This window comes from Acomys minous (assembly GCF_964271855.1).
Source record: "Acomys minous genome assembly, chromosome: 5".
Lineage (NCBI taxonomy): Eukaryota > Metazoa > Chordata > Mammalia > Rodentia > Muridae > Acomys > Acomys minous.
The window spans coordinates 27,713,683-27,733,761 of record NC_140494.1 but is presented as its reverse complement, the minus strand read 5'-3'; the positions used below and the strand labels follow the sequence as shown (position 1 = coordinate 27,733,761).

At 49.4% G+C, this 20,079-nt stretch overlaps 2 long non-coding RNA genes across 3 annotated transcripts in view; one reads left to right on the top strand and one right to left on the bottom strand.

Moving 5' to 3' along the window:
- Positions 1–9,529: 9,529 nt before the first annotated feature.
- Positions 9,530–18,725, bottom strand: LOC311597367. Its single transcript, XR_014779205.1, has 3 exons — positions 18,625–18,725; positions 11,551–12,028; positions 9,530–9,645 (listed from the first exon to the last, which is right to left on the bottom strand). It is a non-coding gene; the product is annotated as an uncharacterized lncRNA (long non-coding RNA).
- Positions 10,027–20,079, top strand: part of LOC311597365 — a 28,284-nt gene continuing 18,231 nt past the window's right edge. Inside the window, exon 1 of one of the 2 annotated variants that reach the window (XR_014779203.1) lies at positions 10,027–10,110. This is a non-coding gene — a long non-coding RNA (uncharacterized lncRNA). Of the gene's footprint in view, positions 10,111–19,077; positions 19,156–20,079 lie in introns of those variants that run through there. The other variant, XR_014779204.1, reaches the window with a different exon arrangement.

The following is a 20,079-nucleotide window of genomic DNA, read 5'->3' as shown; positions in this document are numbered from 1 at the left end:
CCCAGCATGTGGAATGCTCACAAAATGAGACACATTTGTGGGCCTCTTGGGGATCTTTGTTTGAATGACCTTTTTTCCTCTGCTGACCTGGACTCTCCACACTGTATATCAAAACGCGGAGGCCTTTCTTCCTCTCTCCCTACCTTTTAGCAGACTCGGTTACTCATTTACACTTCGGTGATGCCATGAGACTCTGGAAGAAAGAGGTTAGTGTCTTAAAAAACTGGTTCCTGGAAACCAGAGTGTGCCTAAGTAAACTGCCATCTCTTCTGTCTCTTGCACAGTTTATACAGGGCCATTTTTATCATCAAAGATCAGCTGATCTGATATCCAACAAAGTGATCTTTGGTTTACGTTCCTGTCAAAATGGTCAATACCCCTTCAACTGACTTTTTTTTTTTTTTTTTTTTTTTTTTTTTTAGATAGGGTTCCTCTGTGTAGCCTTGGCTGCCTTGGACTCACTTTGTAGACTAGGATGGCCTCAAACTCACAGAGATCCACCTGCTTCTGCCTTCCATAGTGCTGGGATTAAAGGCATGCGCCACCACGCCCAGCTTCAACTGAATTTTTAAATCAGCATTTCTGTGATGGTTGAAGTGTTTGTGCATGCAGATGCACACGTGTATAATAGGGAAGTTTTCTTTAAACATATTTAAATGTCTGTTAGAGTTTTAGGGATCTGTGTGTTTTGAAACCCATTGCATTCCACAGAGAAAGTCATTGTCCTTGCATTAAACAGAGCCCACACAGCAGAGGCTTCTTACTGATTTGTTTATCTGGCCTCATTGCTGTTAGAATTCTGCTTCAGTCTGTGATGTCATTGCTTACCTGCAGTGGGGGCGTGGCCCTGCCCAGGGCTATATAAAAGGACAAACCCTACTCCTAGCCTCTTTCTACTTTCCCTCTTCCTCTGTCTCTGTCTCCGTGCTGTTTCTCTGTCTCTGTCTCTCTCTGTCTCTGTCTCTCTCTCTAGTACCCCTCCCCCGTTCTGTCTCTCCCCATGCTCATTTAATAAACCTCATATAACATAATATCTGGTACCTTGTATCTATCATCTTATTCTCATACCTAAAAATCGTGCTTTGTGTGGATCTGACGGGTTAGTCAACTAAGAGCTTGCAATCAATCGCAGTCCTTTCAAGTGTGAGTGTTGAGACCCAGTCAGGCCAGACAAACTCCTTGTCAGAGACTGATGTGTTGAGAAAGGGTGGTCTCCGCCAAAGAGATAAAAATCCCAGAGGCAGGGGTCTTTTTTTTCTTATAATGTGGCAGAAACTACAAGAAAATAATATCAAAACAAAGGATCAAATATGATGGTAGGCTGGATGCATGGATGGATGGACAGATGGATGTGTGCATGGGTGAATGGAGGAATAGATGGAAGGATGGATGAACTGCTAGATAACTCAGCGAATGCATGCATGGATAGATGAATGGGTAGATATGTGGATGATGAATGTGTCAGAATATATATATATATATATATATATATATATATGTATATATATACATATGTGTGTGTGATTGGATATTGGATGGCTTGTTGAGAGATGGACAGATGGATGGATAAGTCATTAGACAAATAACTGATATAAAGAACTTTCACCATTTGGACTTGAAGACCCACTTCTCTAATTTCCTGATTTAAAGACACACGCATTTCCTTTTCTGCCTAAGTTAGTGTGCCACAGGTTTCTGATGATATCAACTTAACGATCACAGAAGAATACTATTTTGGATATTTGCTGTGTGTTCTATGACTGAAGCATGTGCTGACTAGTTGTTTGTTTCTTTGTTGTCAACGTGTTACAAACTATGGTCATCTGCAAAGAGGGAAACTCAAATAAGAAAGTGCCCTCATCTGGTGGCCATAGGCAAGGCTGTGAGCCATTTTATTGATTCATGATTGATGATTGATGTGGGAGCGCCCAGTCAACTGTGGGTGGTGCTGTGCCTGGACAGCAGAGGCTTCCACCTTGCCAGGTCCTTAGTTACTCAAAGTGCACGTTGAGAAAGCTGTGCAGAGTAAGCAGATACACAGTTTCTCCCTGGCTTCTGTATCAGTTCCTGCTTCCAGGTTCCTACCTTGAGTTCCTGACCTGTCTTCCCTCCAGTGAAAGCTGAAGTAAAACCTTTCCTTCCCAAGTGGCTTTGGAAACACAGGAATGCAGTCTATTTCAAAGCCAGTTCTCACAGGACAGGAAGATCTTACTTACAACTGAGAGATGCCATCATCTTGCCTTTTTGTCTCCGTTGCAGCAGATGGATGAATTCCAAGAAAGAGAAATCTATAGAAAGAAAGTTTAGCAGAAGGGCTTTACTGGTAAATTGTACAAGGATGACTCAGAACCCCATTTAAGAAATTATGGCTGGACCCTCTGTGACCTGGGGCGGATAGATACTGGAGAGTCGGGGTCCAGAGTGCCCCTCTAAGGTCCTGGAGGTTTCATCTCAATTAAAAGAAATCTCCTTTGTTCACTGGCTGCCGCCAACAAAATCCTCTTGTTGGGTTTTTAACTGTACTACAGAACTCTTTCTTTTTAAGTTAATTTTTTAAAAAAGAAAATAGTTTCGCTGCTAGAGCTGTGGCTCAGCAGTTAAGAACACAGGCTATTCTTGGAGAGGATCAGAGTTAGGCTCCCAGCACCCACACACTGCCTCACAATCTAGCTTAGGGGATCAGTTACCGTCTGTCTTCTGTCCTCTTCGATCATTAGGCATGTACACGGTACACATACATACAGGCCAGCAAAACACTCATACATGTAAAAATAAAAGTGTAAAAGTCTCTCTCTCTCTCTCTCTCTCTCTCTCTCTCTCTCTCTCTCTCTCTCTCTCTCTCTCCCTGGAATTTGATTTGTAGACCAGTCTGGTGTTAAACTCATATAGATCTTTTTGTTTGCCTCTTGAGTGCTGTCATTAAAGGTGTGTGTCACCAGGCACAGCTTAATTGAGGAGAAGGAGGAGGAGGAGGAGAAAGGATATAGATTTCATTTCTCAGAGAAGATACCTTGGAGGGCTGTGGTTGGCTTTTCCCTCTCTCGCAGAAACAGAGGGACTGCCTGATTCGGAGCTTAGCCCTAGGACCTAATCATCTGGTAAAAGGCCTGTCCAATAGGATGGCTTCCTATAAGATGAAACAAACTCCCCCTTTTGCTCTTTTGGACCATGGAAGTCAGAGGGGGTGTGTATCTAGGTTTAGGTTGTGATCTGAAGATCCCAAGACCAGCGCTGCCTCAGCTCTTCCTTAGGCCTGACCCACAGAGTGGGCCTGCAAAGTCCACATTTGGGTTCTCACACTGCCACCTCCCTTCTGGGCTGCCTCAGCTTCCTGGACCTTCTTCACCCCAAGCCCCCAAATGATACAGATGATCTGCGAGTCTCATGTACACATCATCAAAAAGGTGGTTGTGTTCTATACGCTCAGTGGAATTTGCAGACGTTGCAAGGTATGGATCAGAGAGAGACCAGAAGGCTGAGGTATAGCTTAGTGGGAGAGCACTTTCTAGTGAGTACACGGCCCCAGGTTCAAGACCAACTATTCTCACACCAGCATCAACAATGAAGAAGCCATGAGAGGTGAACAATAGAGGAAACAGGGGCATAGTCACGTGAGTGTAGATGGCTCATGATACCTAATAAGTGAGCAGGGGTTTTGTTTTTGTTTTTGTTTTGCTGTCTGGAAGAGAAACAGTCCTCTGAGTTTTTGAGTGAGAGGGTGTGGTCAAGTTGAAAGAATGGGACCCCAGAGGATCTAAGCTTTTGAGCTAATGAGTTAAGTGACCTCTCGATTGGCCCAGTTTCAAACCAATTCTAAATTTATGGAGTCTTTCTTCTGTGAACAAGACCCTGTATGTTAGGCTGCAGAGGACACAGCAGAAATGGTTCGGGCCCAGCAAGCTGGAGAGGTTGACGTGTGCAGACAAGCCCATAGCTTCCCTGCTCTCCACAGAGCCTTGTTGCATGCATGCTTAGGTAGAAATTAAATGCTATTGAATACCTGTCAGCATAGTTGGATGTTGAGAGCGTCCACGCTGAAAGCAATCTGTGGGGTTTGGCTGTGCTCAACTTGGAGCAGGCCTTCTTTCCATGGGCTGTGGAGGCAGGAGGCTGATTGGGTGAAGGGTCCGTGAATTATAGGGTCTGGAGCCGGGTCTCCTCCATGAGACCTAGATGTCTTCTTGCATACTGGCGACCAGAGTTGGTGGGGACTTCTGCTGGAGAGAATGCGGTATGACATTGATCTCCCTGTCAATCCTGGGGAAACCCCAGCAGCAATAAGGGAGCCCTCCCTCTGCTTAATGTATTAAACTGTCTCCTCCTCTTTTCATCTCCCAGCCACCTCCTTATCTGTTCTCTGCAGAACTTTAAAAGTGAGACAAACAAACCTCAGAGCTGCGGGATCACATTCCTGTCCTTGTCAGGCCAGCAGGGCCACATGTGGTCTTGCTCTCTCTACTTCTGCCCCAGCTCTCTCATTCTGCCCCCCTCCTCCCTCCTTCTCTGTGTCTTTAACTATTTCATTCCTCAGTCTTTGTCCCTATTTTCATCTCTGTACCCCTCCCCATCCTGCAAATTCTGTTACATTAAGACTCAGGATGTAAAAACCCCAAAACTTTATTTTTAAAACTTGCAGATAGGGCACTTACTTGACACAAGAGGGGTGAGATGTCTTCACGTCTTTTTAAATTGTTTCTTACCCATCCTGTATCTTCTCAACAACGTGGTTTTTTTTTTCCCCAAGCCAGGAAAATGTTTCACTTTAAGTGCTTTTCACTTTCAACTGCAGTTGGCAAAAACAGTATCTTTTCCCAGGGATGATTGGCAGCCTTGTTCAATTTTTCAGTGTACCCAATAGCTCTAGGGGTTTCGTTTTTTGTTTTTCTATTTGTTTTTAATTGAGACAGTTTCTCTCTCTTTCTCTTTCCTTCTTTTTTTGAGACAGTTTCTCTGTGTAGCCCTGGCTGTGTTGGACTCCCTTTGTAAACCAGGCTGGCCTCAAACTCACAGTGATCCCTCTGCCTCTGCATCCCAAGTGCTAGGATTTGAAACAGTTTCTAAAGGTGTGTGAGCATGCTTCTTTGATGGAATATTGACAAGATTAACTGGTGTACCTTGGTTCACTTTTTGTAGATTTTTGAGAATGGAAAAAGATGGTTTGAAAATGAAATGTCTCCTGAAATGCTCATATGTCAAAGCTTTGTCCCAGCTACTCATGATGGGAAGGCGCGATTTATCCTGAGGGCACTGACTCCATCAGTGGGAGGTTAGGGTGTGTGGCTGGTTAGAGGAAATACCCTTGGATGGAACATTTTGCATTTGGCCAAGCAAAGGCAGTTGGACGCAGCACTGCTCTGAGTTTAGACCTCTGCTTCCCAAGGACTCCTGGTCCTCCCAAGGAATCCTTCCTCCAGTGTCTGTAAGACCCGCCCTCCCTTTCTAAGTCTTGTGCCCCTTGCAGAGAGGCCTCTTGTCTTCCCTCCAGCCACCCCTCTTGCCCCTCTTATCTTTTTTTCACACACAATTCAAAGTATCATGTTCATTTCTTTGGTTTTACCTTTGTGGTTTTGTTTGTTTGTCTTGTTCCTTTTTCTTTCTTTGTTGGTGTTTGTTTGTTTGTTTTGCTTTGTTTTGTTTATTTTTGAGAAAGGGTTTCGCTATTGTAGCCCAAGCTGTGCTTGGATTCTAAATCCTTTTTTCTTTTCCCTCCTCAATATTGGGCTGAGCAAGGCGAGGGGACCTCTTATGAGGTGCCAACTTGCTACCAGCCACATCCAATCCTGCATCCAAAAGGCCACGTTTCTGTTCTACCACATGTGTCCAGAGAGGTTGTTTCTGTTGTAAGTTAAAAAAAATAATAAAATATTTATTTTATTTTTGGCTGTGTCCCTGCACGGGTCTATGCGTGGGACTGTCATTGCCTATGGATGCCAGCAGGGGGAGTTGGAGGCCCTGGAGTTCCAGTTGCTGATGGCAGCCGGCTGACTGGGATGGGTGCTGGGAACTGAACTCAAACCTTCAGCAGGAACAATGTGAGTTCTTAACTGTTGAGCCATCATTCCAGATCCTCTTCCAAGATTTTTCCCCCCTTTTTAGCTGAGTGGAAAGTCTAAAAATAAACATAGAAAACGCTGCAGGGGGCTCACTTGTAGGCTAGCATGGGCTTCTTCTTAAGGTCAGGACTGTAGAGATTATGGATGAGTAGGTATGATGGTGTTCACCTGCAACCCCAGTATTCAAATGGGTGAGTTTAAGACCATTTTGAGCTGTGAGACTTGCTCAAAGAGAGAGACCCTGCCTTAATAAACAAAAATCATGCAAGCAGAAAGATTGTGGGATGAAAGAATATCCCACACAATTTGCTGACACTTGGAATTAAAAAAAAATATTTCAGTGTTTGATTTTCGTCTTTTGGTTGATTGTCTGAAATTTAGAAAAAATTGTATTTTTTTTTTTTTGAGCCAGTGCCTCATGTAGTAGCCCAGGCTGTCCTTGAACTCACGGCTCTTATGCCATGCTGCATCGTGAATATCTTGCTTTCCTTTCATTTTGCTTTGTTTCTTTTGAGACAGGTTCTCAGAATGTAGCCCTGGCTGGCCTGGAACTTGCTCTGTAGACCAGGGTGGCCTCCAGGCGCTCTGCCTGCTGTTGCCTCCAGAATGCTGGAATCAAAGGTGTCACTATATCTGGCTCTCTCTTTTCTATGGAGAATGAGAAGAGAATTCTGGGATGTCTTAGCTAACTACCTGTGGCACTTAAGCAGGGAGAGAGAGTACTCCTTCTATTGTTCCATGAGCCCACAGAATTGTAAAGCTTGTCACTTTGTTTGATTATCTAGGGGGTATAAGGGCCATTCTTGAGTGCTGAGACTCACTGGTAGTGTTGGCTGTACATTGGAGTCACCTCTGATTCTTTAGGAGACATCATAGAGAGGAGTTGGATGGAAGTGAGGCGGTAGAAGCAATTGGGGACCAAATTAGAAGCCAGAGGCATCCCTAAAATAATCTAGTGGTCCTGAGGAAGGGGTCCTGGATACACTCGGGCACCAGATTCTCAGTGGGGCATGGGGTGTTGCCTCAGGGTCAGCGATGGAGGGTAGGGACTGCGAGGAGATGGGTAGGGGGCTGAGGAGGGGCCATGGGAAACACAGCAGGAGGTGTCTTTTCAGGAATGGTTTTAAGAAGAAAGGGGAAGTCCATTTTAGAGTGAGTCGGTGAGTCTTCTTGTAACTTGAACTTGGAGATAATTGGACTTGAAAATCCACTTCTTTTACTTAGTGGGTTTGGACCAATAATGAATTTTGATTGCTGGATCTCAGTGATCAGCCAGGGGAATGAGTTGGGCATAAGGAAGTGGCCAGTAAGGGAGTGGACCTTGGTGGCTAGGGAGAGGGGAAGGGCAAGACCTGCCTGTGCTGTGTTTGCCATGCTCAGGCCGGTAGACAGCCCTTCAGTCTCCATACCAAACCCTCAAGGTTTCTATCTGTGACTGACCTGTGGCATTGGGCATGTGCTTGGTAGTAGATCATCGTGGGAAGTGTGGTGGGACAAAGCTCCCTTGTGAACAGGAATAAAACGTGTTGAAGTTATTTTTACGTAACTGTGTTTGTTTTCTTAACCTGTCTATCACGGAAATAATTGAAACTCTTTTATATTTGTTTATAAAGCTTTACAACACAATCTTGAACAGTTTAAGTCTATTCTTAATCCTCTATGTTATCCTGACTCCATCTTAACCCAAACCTCCAAATTACTTGCTTTTTAGTTCTTTCTTTGTTCCAGTTGAACCTTCTTCATCTTTCCTGCACCTGTGCCTGTGGCTGAATCCCCTACTTCCTCCTCTTCTAACTCCTCCTCCTATGGCTGGCAGGAAGTCCAGCCCTATTCTTTCTCCTGCTCATTGATTGGCTGTAAGTTGCTTTGACATATCAGGGAGACAGTTGGGGAGCTGAGCTGTAAAACCTTAAGACAGGAAATTCTCAGAACAAGGTTTGCAGCAAGATATAGGGGGTACAGAAATCAGCATTTGAATTATACAATAGCTTATGCCAACAAAAAGGGAAAGCATGAGCCTAGGAAATGGTTTAGTTATAAGAACACTTTCTATGAAAGCAGAAAGACTTGAGTTCAAATCCTAAAAACTCATGTAAAACTGCCAATGTCTCACATACCTGTAGCCCAGGCATGGAGAGGTAGCAGCTAGCAGCTCCTGGTAGCTTGCTAACCAGCAGATCTATTTGGACTGGTGTAGGCTCAATTTTCTTAACAGATATATTTTATTATGAACTTATTAACCAAGTGTACCTCAATTATAACCTGAATAACCTAAACAATAGGAAAAGAAGATTAAGGAATACAACAATGAAACCATAAGGATATCAGTTCTGACAAATGATTCTCCTGGCATAGTCAGCAGGATTTCTTCTGCTGGAACCTGGAACAACCAGAACCCAGAACCTCAGCTGGTGCCCGGAGCCCTGAAGCCTTCCCTCGAGCGGTTCTCTCTAGGAGCGTCTCGAAGTGGAGCAATGAACAACCAAAACTATCCCAAGTCTCCAAAGGCCCAGCCTCTTGTTTTTGGCTCATTTTTATACCTCCTCTCAGAATTTGTTCAAGGATGTTTTCAACTGGTTAATAACCAATCTACTCCACATGATGGTTTGACTTCTAAGGGGATAAACATCACCTGCTCTCTCACAAGTCTTTTCTAATCCCCCACTTGTGATCTAAACAAACAAACAAACAAAAAAAACCCCACCATGTTTATCTCTTCTTCAGATTGGCATGCTTCAGGTTCAACGATGGACTCTCAAAAAAATTCTGTGAAAATGGAGAGACTTTCGACAGAAGTCCTTCTATGGCCTGTTCATGTGTGTGTGCCCACAGCTCAAAGAAAGCATAGAAATTAAAAAGTAGTTAAAACTAGATATTAAGAAATGGAGGGAAAATGATGTATTAAAATGTGTCTCACACAGCGAAGAAGCAGCTTGGTGTGCACTGTGTGGCCCCAAAGGGAAGAAATGTTATGCTTCTACTTTAAGGATCTGAGAGCAATGACAGGAGCAGGAATAAGGAATCAAATTCACAGTGCTGCAGCAACAGCGACTACATTTTTTAGGGAATATTATAATTAAATTGATGTTTCTTAAAGACTAAGTTGAGATGGAAAAATTCCTAGAAAAGTATAAATTTTAAAACTGAGTTAAAAAGTAATAAACGCCTGGAGGAGCCTATAATTTTTTAAAGAATTTAAGGCAGTAGTTAAAAAACTTTCCCACAAAATAAACACCAGCCCCAGATATTTTTATAAATAGATTTTTAAGTGTATATTTAGGGAACAAGTAGTCTCGCAGAGCCTTTCGAAGAGTAGAAACTTCCTACATGTATAGTGGACAAATAAAATATTGGTTTTGTTATAAGTCTGTATTTTATACATATTTATTTGTGTGTGTGTGTGTGTGTGTGTGTGTGTGTGTGTGTGTATGCGTGCATGTGCACGCGTGTATACAATACCATACATATGAGGTCAGAAAGGATGGACTTGCAGGTATCACTGCCTTTCCACTGTGGGGGCCTCAGGAATCAAACTGAGGTCCTGGGGCTTAATGGCAAGCCCTCTCATCCATTGAGGCATCTCTCCACCTGACTGTGAAAAGCGGAAAGGGCACTGTTAGGAAAGAGACTACACACCGACCTTCTCCACGCACCTGAAGGCAAGAATCCCCCAAGCATTGGCAGAGCAGGCTAGCATCATCAGTACTGCCTTCTCTGGAGTGCCTGATCTAACATTATAACAGGAACTGTATCACACCATCTTAATAGTTCACACAGCACAGCACAGCACAGCACAAAACCCCTCCTGGTGACACAGCCCCAGAAAAGTCTCGGGATAGCGTCTATGAACCATTGTGCTAAAACCTGCGCAGACCAGACTGATGGTGCAACTTCCTTCACCTCAGCAAACCTCTGATGACCAGCAACCCGTGGCAACCCAAAGGTGCTGAAGCAGGAGATCCTTGAGTTCAGAGGTAGCTTGGGTGACACAGCAAGACGCTGCCTCTAAACAAACAAGCCAGGGAGAAACAACAATCAAAATGCAATGAAGATAGAAGTAAGTGTGCTGGCTTTCTGTGCAGTGTGTTAAGTGTGCTGGCTTTCTGTGCAGTGTGTAAGTGTGCTGGCTTTCTGTGCAGTGTGTTAAGTGTGCTGGCTTTCTGTGCAGTGTGTAAGTGTGCTGGCTTTCTGTGCAGTGTGTAAGTGTGCTGGCTTTCTGTGCAGTGTGTTAAGTGTGCTGGCTTTCTGTGCAGTGTGTAAGTGTGCTGGCTTTCTGTGAAGTTTACAGTGCTGCTATGAAGTTTAAGACGGGGACATTCTGAGAGGAGTGAGGATCGGGGTAGGAGGAACAACTGTAAGCCTTTCCTTGTGAGGTGGAAGGAAGGACCAAGAATTCAAGTTGTCCTCTGTTACAGATTGATCCTAAGTCGCAAAATTTTTGAAAAAGCAAATAATAACAACAAAATGACAGCAACAGCAACAAAGAAGAAAAAGAAATATCACTTCCTACAGATGACATAACTCTCCACAGAGGAATTTCCCTCAAGCACAGTTATGCTAGCTGAGGCCCTTAAAGTAGACAAGCGACATCTTCAATGCGGAGTTTAATGGTTGGGTGGATATGGGCATGGTGAAAAATCATCTTTGAAGACAGTCAAGCCCCAGAGCAAGTGACACTGAAGGGGAATGCTTGGTAAAATCTACGCAGAGAGTCTGCACTCTTGGAAGAAGCTGCAAACAGTGGGGCATGTTCATTTTATACAAGTGCAGTCACCCACTTGGAGATATTGGGGCAAAATGGCATCAGGGAATTATATCCTGGCGAGTGCCCTTCCTGCCTTGTGACCTCTTAGCTGCTGCTTTCTCTTCCCCTGACTGTAGAAAGTGAGGATAAGGAGTCTGCTCATATGATTATATAGTCAATTATAATAAAGAGAATGGAATAAATGTTGAGAGAACTATATGAAAAACCAAGAAAATGGCCAATTCTCCTCCAAGTGATAATTAATTCAATGCCGTTCCCCCCAAAAATATTCAAGCAGGATTTATTTTTCTTGCAGAATTTAATAGTTTGTCAAATTTAAATGGGAGGGTGATTAATAAGAGCAATCAAGACAACCTTAAGGAGAACCAGATCATAGAGGCTTATAAAATGTTAGGCTAACAGCAACGTGAATTAGTCAGGAGAGACAAAAAGGATGTAATAAGGAGACCTACAGATGCTAGAAACCTCAGAATGGACAGAGCTGGCAAAGGCAGGCTGTGCAGCCAGTGGTGCTGGGACACTTGGCATGCATACCCGGGAAAAACCTACAAAGGCTGTCAAATGACAGAAGCTGGAGGGCAGAGTGCAAGTCTAAAATGTGGCCAGCAAAATTTAAAGTGTGTGTGTGTGTGTGTGTGTGTGTGTGTGTGTGTGTGTGTGTGTGTAGGGAAAGTGTGTACATGCCTTGGTGTGTGGAGGTCAGAGGACAGCTTTTAGAGATTGGATTCTCACCCTCCATTATGTCCGTCCTGAGGACTGAACTCAGATCATCAGGGTCAGCAACAGGCTCCTTTACCCTTTGAATCATCTCAGCAGTCCAGAAGAGCATTTTTTTATGATCCTGAACCAGCATAGGATTTCTTCAGTACGCACAAAGAGCACAAGGTGTGAGCAACCGACTTAATCAGGATGAAATGACGACGGTTTATCCTTCCGAGGACATCGCTGTGAGAGGGGGACTAGAAAGAACAGGAGCTGCTTTACCAGGCAGCTGGCACAGGGGTCCATGTTGTGAACATCTCTACCAGTGTTTGCAGATCAATAAGGAAAATGTGAACGATTAAAGGCGGAAGGTATGAACAAGGATGGCAGAGAAGAGGAGGTGGTCATTGCTCTTGGTGGCAAGTGCCTTTTCCCCAGCAGAGCAGCCATCTCTTACTCTCAATCTTCTTAAACACTTGCTTATTCAGTGTCCTGCTGATTTGAAACCCTTAGAAAGAAAGGATTATATATTAATATCCAGATGGTAAAGGTGCCCACTTTCAGTTGTTTTGGCTACAAGTGTCCTGGCTGATCATGTGTGCTTATGCTGGTAAGGTTGTCATTCCATACCACAGGCAGGGAGGGGAGCACAGCTGGGTGATGATGGGGAGGGGGGCACAGCCCAGGTGATGATGGGGAGGGGGTCACAGCCCAGGTGATGGTGGGGAGGGGGTCACAGCCCAGGTGATGGTGGGGAGGGGGTCACAGCCCAGGTGATGATGGGGAGGGGGTCACAGCCCAGGTGATGATGGAGAGGGGGTCACAGCCCAGGTGATGGTGGGGAGGGGGGCACAGCCCAGGTGATGATGGGGAGGGGGTCACAGCCCGGGTGATGATGGGGAGGGGGTGACAGCCCAGGTGATGATGGGGAGGGGGTCACAGCCCAAGTGATGTTGGGGAGGGGGTCACAGCCCAGGTGATGATGGGGAGGGGGTCACAGCCCAGGTGATGATGGGGAGGGGGTCACAGCCCAGGTGATGATGGGGAGGGGGTCACAGCCCAGGTGATGATGGGGAGGGGGTCATAGCCCAGGTGATGATGGGGAGAGGGTCACAGCCCAGGTGATGATGGGGAGGGGGTCATAGCCCAGGTGATGATGGGGAGGGGGTCATAGCCCAGGTGATGATGGGGAGGGGGTCACAGCCCAGGTGATGATGGGGAGGGGGTCATAGCCCAGGTGATGATGGGGAGGGGGTCACAGCCCAGGTGATGATGGGGAGGGGGTCATAGCCCAGGTGATGATGGGGAGGGGGTCACAGCCCAGGTGATGGTGGGGAGGGGGTCACAGCCCAGGTGATGATGGGGAGGGGGTCACAGCCCAGGTGATGATGGGGAGGGGGTCATAGCCCAGGTGATGATGGGGAGAGGGTCACAGCCCAGGTGATGATGGGGAGGGGGTCACAGCCCAGGTGATGATGGGGAGGGGGTCACAGCCCAGGTGATGGTGGGGAGGGGGTCACAGCCCAGGTGATGATGGGGAGGGGGTCATAGCCCAGGTGATGATGGGGAGAGGGTCACAGCCCAGGTGATGATGGGGAGGGGGTCACAGCCCAGGTGATGATGGGGAGGGGGTCACAGCCCAGGTGATGATGGGGAGGGGGTCACAGCCCAGGTGATGATGGGGAGGGGGTCACAGCCCAGGTGATGATGGGGAGGGGGTCACAGCCCAGGTGATGGTGGGGAGGGGGTCACAGCCCAGGTGATGATGGGGAGGGGGTCACAGCCCAGGTGATGATGGGGAGGGGGTCATAGCCCAGGTGATGGTGGGGAGAGGGTCACAGCCTGGGTGATGATGGGGAGGGGGTCACAGCCCAGGTGATGATGGGGAGGGGGGCACAGCCCAAGTGATGATGGGGAGGGGGTCACAGCCCAGGTGATGATGGGGAGGGGGTCACAGCCCAAGTGATGGTGGGGAGGGGGTCACAGCCCAGGTGATGGTGGGGAGGGGGTCACAGCCTGGGTGATGATGGGGAGGGGGTCACAGCCCAGGTGATGATGGGGAGGGGGTCACAGCCCAGGTGATGATGGGGAGGGGGTCACAGCCCAGGTGATGATGGGGAGGGGGTCACAGCCCAAGTGATGGTGGGGAGGGGGTCACAGCCCAGGTGATGGTGGGGAGGGGGTCACAGCCCAGGTGATGATGGGGAGGGGGTCACAGCCCAGGTGATGGTGGGGAGGGGGGCACAGCCCAAGTGATGGTGGGGAGGGGGTCACAGCCCAGGTGATGATGGGGAGGGGGTCACAGCCCAGGTGATGATGGGGAGGGGGTCATAGCCCAGGTGATGGTGGGGAGAGGGTCACAGCCTGGGTGATGATGGGGAGGGGGTCACAGCCCAGGTGATGATGGGGAGGGGGTCACAGCCCAAGTGATGGTGGGGAGGGGGTCACAGCCCAGGTGATGGTGGGGAGGGGGTCACAGCCTGGGTGATGATGGGGAGGGGGTCACAGCCTGGGTGATGATGGGGAGGGGGTCACAGCCCAGGTGATGATGGGGAGGGGGTCACAGCCCAGGTGATGATGGGGAGGGGGTCACAGCCCAAGTGATGGTGGGGAGGGGGTCACAGCCCAGGTGATGATGGGGAGGGGGTCACAGCCCAGGTGATGATGGGGAGGGGGTCACAGCCCAGGTGATGGTGGGGAGGGGGTCACAGCCCAGGTGATGATGGGGAGGGGGTCACAGCTTAGGTGATGATGGGGAGGGGGTCACAGCCCAGGTGATGATGGGGAGGGGGTCACAGCCCAATTGATTGTGGGGAGGGGGTCACAGCCCAGGTGATGGTGGGGAGGGGGGCACAGCCCAAGTGATGGTGGGGAGGGGGTCACAGCCCAGGTGATGATGGGGAGGGGGTCACAGCCCAGGTGATGATGGGGAGGGGGTCATAGCCCAGGTGATGGTGGGGAGAGGGTCACAGCCTGGGTGATGATGGGGAGGGGGTCACAGCCCAGGTGATGGTGGGGAGGGGGTCATAGCCCAGGTCATGATGGGGAGGGGGTCACAGCCCAGGTGATGATGGGGAGGGGGGCACAGCCCAAGTGATGATGGGGAGGGGGTCACAGCCCAGGTGATGATGGGGAGGGGGGCACAGCCCAGGTGATGATGGGGAGGGGGTCACAGCCCAGGTGATGATGGGGAGGGGGTCACAGCCCAGGTGATGGTGGGGAGGGGGGCACAGCCCAGGTGATGATGGGGAGAGGGTCACAGCCCAGGTGATGGTGGGGAGGGGGTCACAGCCCAAGTGATGGTGGGGAGGGGGTCACAGCCCAGGTGATGGTGGGGAGGGGGTCACAGCCCAGGTGATGATGGGGAGGGGGTCACAGCCCAAGTGATGGTGGGGAGGGGGTCACAGCCCAGGTGATGGTGGGGAGGGGGTCACAGCCTGGGTGATGATGGGGAGGGGGTCACAGCCTGGGTGATGATGGGGAGGGGGTCACAGCCCAGGTGATGATGGGGAGGGGGTCACAGCCCGGGTGATGATGGGGAGGGGGTCACAGCCCAAGTGATGGTGGGGAGGGGGTCACAGCCCAGGTGATGATGGGGAGGGGGTCACAGCCCAGGTGATGATGGGGAGGGGGTCATAGCCCAGGTGATGGTGGGGAGAGGGTCACAGCCTGGGTGATGATGGGGAGGGGGGCACAGCCCAGGTGATGATGGGGAGGGGGGCACAGCCCAAGTGATGATGGGGAGGGGGTCACAGCCCAGGTGATGATGGGGAGGGGGGCACAGCCCAGGTGATGATGGGGAGGGGGTCACAGCCCAAGTGATGATGGGGAGGGGGTCACAGCCCAGGTGATGGTGGGGAGGGGGTCACAGCCTGGGAGATGATGGGGAGGGGGTCACAGCCTGGGTGATGATGGGCGGGGGTCACAGCCCGGGTGATGATGGGGAGGGGGTCACAGCCCAGGTGATGATGGGGAGGGGGTCACAGCCCAAGTGATGGTGGGGAGGGGGTCACAGCCCAGGTGATGGTGGGGAGGGGGTCACAGCCCAGGTGATGATGGGGAGGGGGGCACAGCCCAGGTGATGATGGGGAGGGGGTCACAGCCCAGGTGATGATGGGGAGGGGGTCACAGCCCAGGTGATGATGGGGAGGGGGTCACAGCCCAATTGATTGTGGGGAGGGGGTCACAGCCCAGGTGATGATGGGGAGGGGGTCACAGCCCAGGTGATGATGGGGAGGGGGTCACAGCCCAGGTGATGATGGGGAGGGGGTCACAGCCCAGGTGATGATGGGGAGGGGGTCACAGCCCGGGTGATGATGGGGAGGGGGGCACAGCCCAGGTGATGGTGGGGAGGGGGTCACAGCCCAGGTGATGGTGGGGAGGGGGTCACAGCCCAGGTGATGGTGGGGAGGGGGGCACAGCCCAAGTGATGGTGGGGAGGGGGTCACAGCCCAGGTGATGGTGGGGAGGGGGTCACAGCCTGGGTGATGATGGGGAGGGGGTCACAGCCTGGGTGATGATGGGGAGGGGGTCACAGCCCGGGTGATGATGGGGGGGTCACAGCCCAGGTGATGATGGGGAGGGGGTCACAGCCCAGGTGATGATGGGGAGGGGGTCACAGCCCAGGTGATGGTGGGGAGGGGGTCACAGCCCAGGTGATGATGGGGAGGGGGTCACAGCTCAGGTGATGATGGGGAGGGGGTCACAGCCCAGGTGATGATGGGGAGGGGGTCACAGCCCAGGTGATGATGGGGAGGGGGTCACAGCCCAGGTGATGATGGGGAGGGGGTCACAGCCCAGGTGATGGTGGGGAGGGGGTCACAGCCCAGGTGATGATGGGGAGGGGGTCACAGCCCAGGTGATGATGGGGAGGGGGTCACAGCCCAAGTGATGGTGGGGAGGGGGTCACAGCCCAGGTGATGATGGGGAGGGGGTCACAGCCCAGGTGATGGTGGGGAGGGGGTCACAGCCCAAGTGATGGTGGTGAGGGGGTCACAGCCCAGGTGATGATGGGGAGGGGGTCACAGCCCAGGTGATGGTGGGGAGGGGGTCACAGCCCAGGTGATGGTGGGGAGGGGGTCACAGCCCAGGTGATGATGGGGAGGGGGTCACAGCCCAGGTGATGATGGGGAGGGGGTCACAGCCCAGGTGATGGTGGGGAGGGGGTCACAGCCCAGGTGATGATGGGGAGGGGGTCACAGCCCAGGTGATGATGGGGAGGGGGTCATAGCCCAGGTGATGGTGGGGAGGGGGTCACAGCCCAGGTGATGATGGGGAGGGGGTCACAGCCCAGGTGATGGTGGGGAGGGGGTCACAGCCCAGGTGATGATGGGGAGGGGGTCACAGCCCAGGTGATGATGGGGAGGGGGTCACAGCCCAGGTGATGATGGGGAGGGGGTCACAGCCCAGGTGATGGTGGGGAGGGGGTCACAGCCCAGGTGATGATGGGGAGGGGGTCACAGCCCAGGTGATGATGGGGAGGGGGTCACAGCCCAGGTGATGATGGGGAGGGGGTCACAGCCCAGGTGATGGTGGGGAGGGGGTCACAGCCCAGGTGATGATGGGGAGGGGGTCACAGCCCAGGTGATGATGGGGAGGGGGTCATAGCCCAGGTGATGATGGGGAGGGGGTCACAGCCCAGGTGTTGAACTCAAGATTTCTGAAGGGTGAGGAAGTCCCAGGACTGAGCCTGTCAAGTGTTCTGGGGCTGTGGGGCTGTGGGTCTTAAAGAGCAATTGAGTATTGCCCAGGATTGCAAGAGAAACCTCAAAGGCAAAACTTTCTTAGGGCTGAGTAGCCATACATGTGTGCGCAAGTGCACATGCATGCACCCACACACTTATTTATTAAAAAAAAAAAAAAGGAATTACAAAAACCTCTTCCCAGTAGTCTGATGTGTATAACACCGTAACAAAAACACAGTTACATATCTTTTCTGATATTATTTCTGTTAATGTGGCTGTGGCTATTTTAAAACATACTTACAGAAAGACCCGGAACAAAGCTTTATTCTTTCTAGGAGTCTTCTGACCTGGCATGGTGGCACATGCCTGTAATCCCAACACTTAAAAAGCAGAGACCGGAAGAGTCTCACAGTTTGAGGCCAGTCTGGTCTCCACAGTGAGTTAGCTAAAGCTATGAGAGACCCAGTCTCAACAAAACAACAGAAGTAAACAGTGTATAAAGACTCAAGAGATCCTCCAGGAAATCTCGCTAACCATTCTGCCGTCCAGGTCAACCTTTTCTTTACAAAGGCCTGTGCACACCTTTAGGTGTTGCTCCTTTATGGAATTTTTATGCATTTGACGCAAGACCCACTATTTCTACACCACCCACAGGTTTTATGCTCATTAGCGCCGTTAAAACTTGAGTCTTCCAGCAATTTAGTTGGGAAGAGAAGAGGGAAAAGACAAAGGTTTTGTGATAGTCAAGATTATGACTTGTCTTGAGTGACAGGAATGTAAGAAGAAGTTGACAAGCATTGGTTGTTGTGACTGTTGCTTGGGTTAGCTAAGCTGCACAGGGGTCGGAGAACCATCAGCAGCTTCTGTCTTACAGGAGCTGCACTGGGATTAAAAACATCTCAGACAACTTGGCTGTCCTTTGATACTTTCAGTGTGTCCTCCCTGGCGCTCTCTCTCTCTCTCTCTCTCTCTTCTCTCTCTCTCTCTCTCTCTCTCTGTGTGTGTGTGTGTGTGTGTGTGTGTGTGTGTGTGTGTGTGTGTGTGTTTGAGAGAGAGAGAGAGAGAGAGAGAGAGAGAGAGAGAGAGAGAGAGAGAGAAAGAGAGAGAGAGAGAACACTCCCATCCGGTATCTTCCTTATTTCTTTGAGGCAGAGTCTCTCTGAGCCAGGAATTCGTAGTCGTTTGGCTGTATTTTCAGCCCCTTGCCTCAATGTTCAAAGAAATCCTTAACCTGGAATCCAGACTGAAGAGAAAGCCTTACTCTTTGGAAGATCTACAACATCTTTGTTATTTTTCTTTGGCAAAAAATTATTCTAGGCATTGAGGAAAGAGAACCACCTGGGTAAAACACATTTGGCTTACAGGAAATGCTAACGTCATCAGCGCAAACCCAATTCCAACATCAGAGCCTGGGGCCTACTTCAGCACTGCAACAAGCCGGCTTGGTGATCATCAGGAAGGCGAACCTGGGAGTCTCCAAGAGTCTAGGGATCCATGCCTATCTTCGGAGATGAACGCAGTGGGTGTGCTGAATGGGGGAGCTCGTCACTGGATTTCCTTTAAAGAGGCTGGCATTTAACAGATGATCTGAGCCTAACTTAAACGCGCTGCTGTACAGTTCCTATGGCGTGGCGCTGTATCTTTGTGGTTCTGTTAGGCATATAATTAATGCCAGTTTGTTAAACTACTGTGTGGAGGCCTGCTGGAAAAGATCTGATGAGAAAGCGGGGAGTGGCATGGGGGTGGGGAACGAGAGAGGCTGGACAGTGTGCAAACTGTACTTAATTATCTTCAGACACAAAAGAAGCAATGCTTCAGAAAGCTGCCACCCAGCTCTCCTTACAGGGGTTGAACACGCAGCAAGCAGCCAGAGATTTAGCACTCCACTTTCCTTTTCTAAATCCCCAGGCCCTGTCTTACTCCCAGGAGTTGCCGGTGGCCCGTGGAGAAGGTAGGCGCCCAGGTCCTGCCTGTAACCACATCTGGCTTTGCTTTCCTTGCTGTTCACTGGCCCCTCCCAACCCCTTTCCCTGCGACATTTGTTTTCTTTTTATTAAATTTCCCGTCTGGATCCTTGCGTCTGCGTTTCTAATGTCAACAACTGCTTTTATCACAGATAATAACTTCCTTTTACAAAAAGGCTGTATCATCCTACCTACATCTCAAATTACACGTTATGAACAAACACTGGGAGTATTTGGTGCTCTGCACAATTAAGCATATTTATAGTAAGTTACATCTATGTTGTGAGAACCAAGAGCAAAGTTGGTTGCAGTTTTCTTAATAATCTGGCCCTTGAGAGTGTTGTCACTACACACCAGAACTTAATTAAGTTCACATGGGGTTGTTTATGAAGTAAATGATGCGGTAGGCCTAAACATGCTGTAAAAACAATTATCAAAACACCAGCAGTTCTTTAAAGCGTTTTCACAACCAGGATCAGTAAAGGTCACAAAATTGGTTGTTTGTCAACAGACAAGCTAGTGTAAAATGATGAAAACTGGCTAAGGAAGGAGTGGGAGAAAAACGGCAAGCTTGCAATGTTCAAGGCACAAGACTGAGCAGAGGCCAGAGTTTCTCCTTTTAACTGGTTTATCGTTCCATGTTGGTGGACAGGTAAGAAGACAGGTGTTTGCTGCTGGCTTGCTGGGTCATGCAAATCTGTCTGATTCCTCATGGCCATTTGGATAGGAATAGGGGATTCTAAGATTTTTCTCTCTCTGCCTTTTAGTTTCTTTGGCTAGTTTGGTTTGTCTATCTTACTGATTTTCTCACTGAGCCAACTCTTTGTTTCATTGGTTCTTTGTTGTTTGTTTGTTTGTGCTTTGTTGATTTCATCCCTACGTGTGATTATTTCCTGTCATCTCCTCCTCTT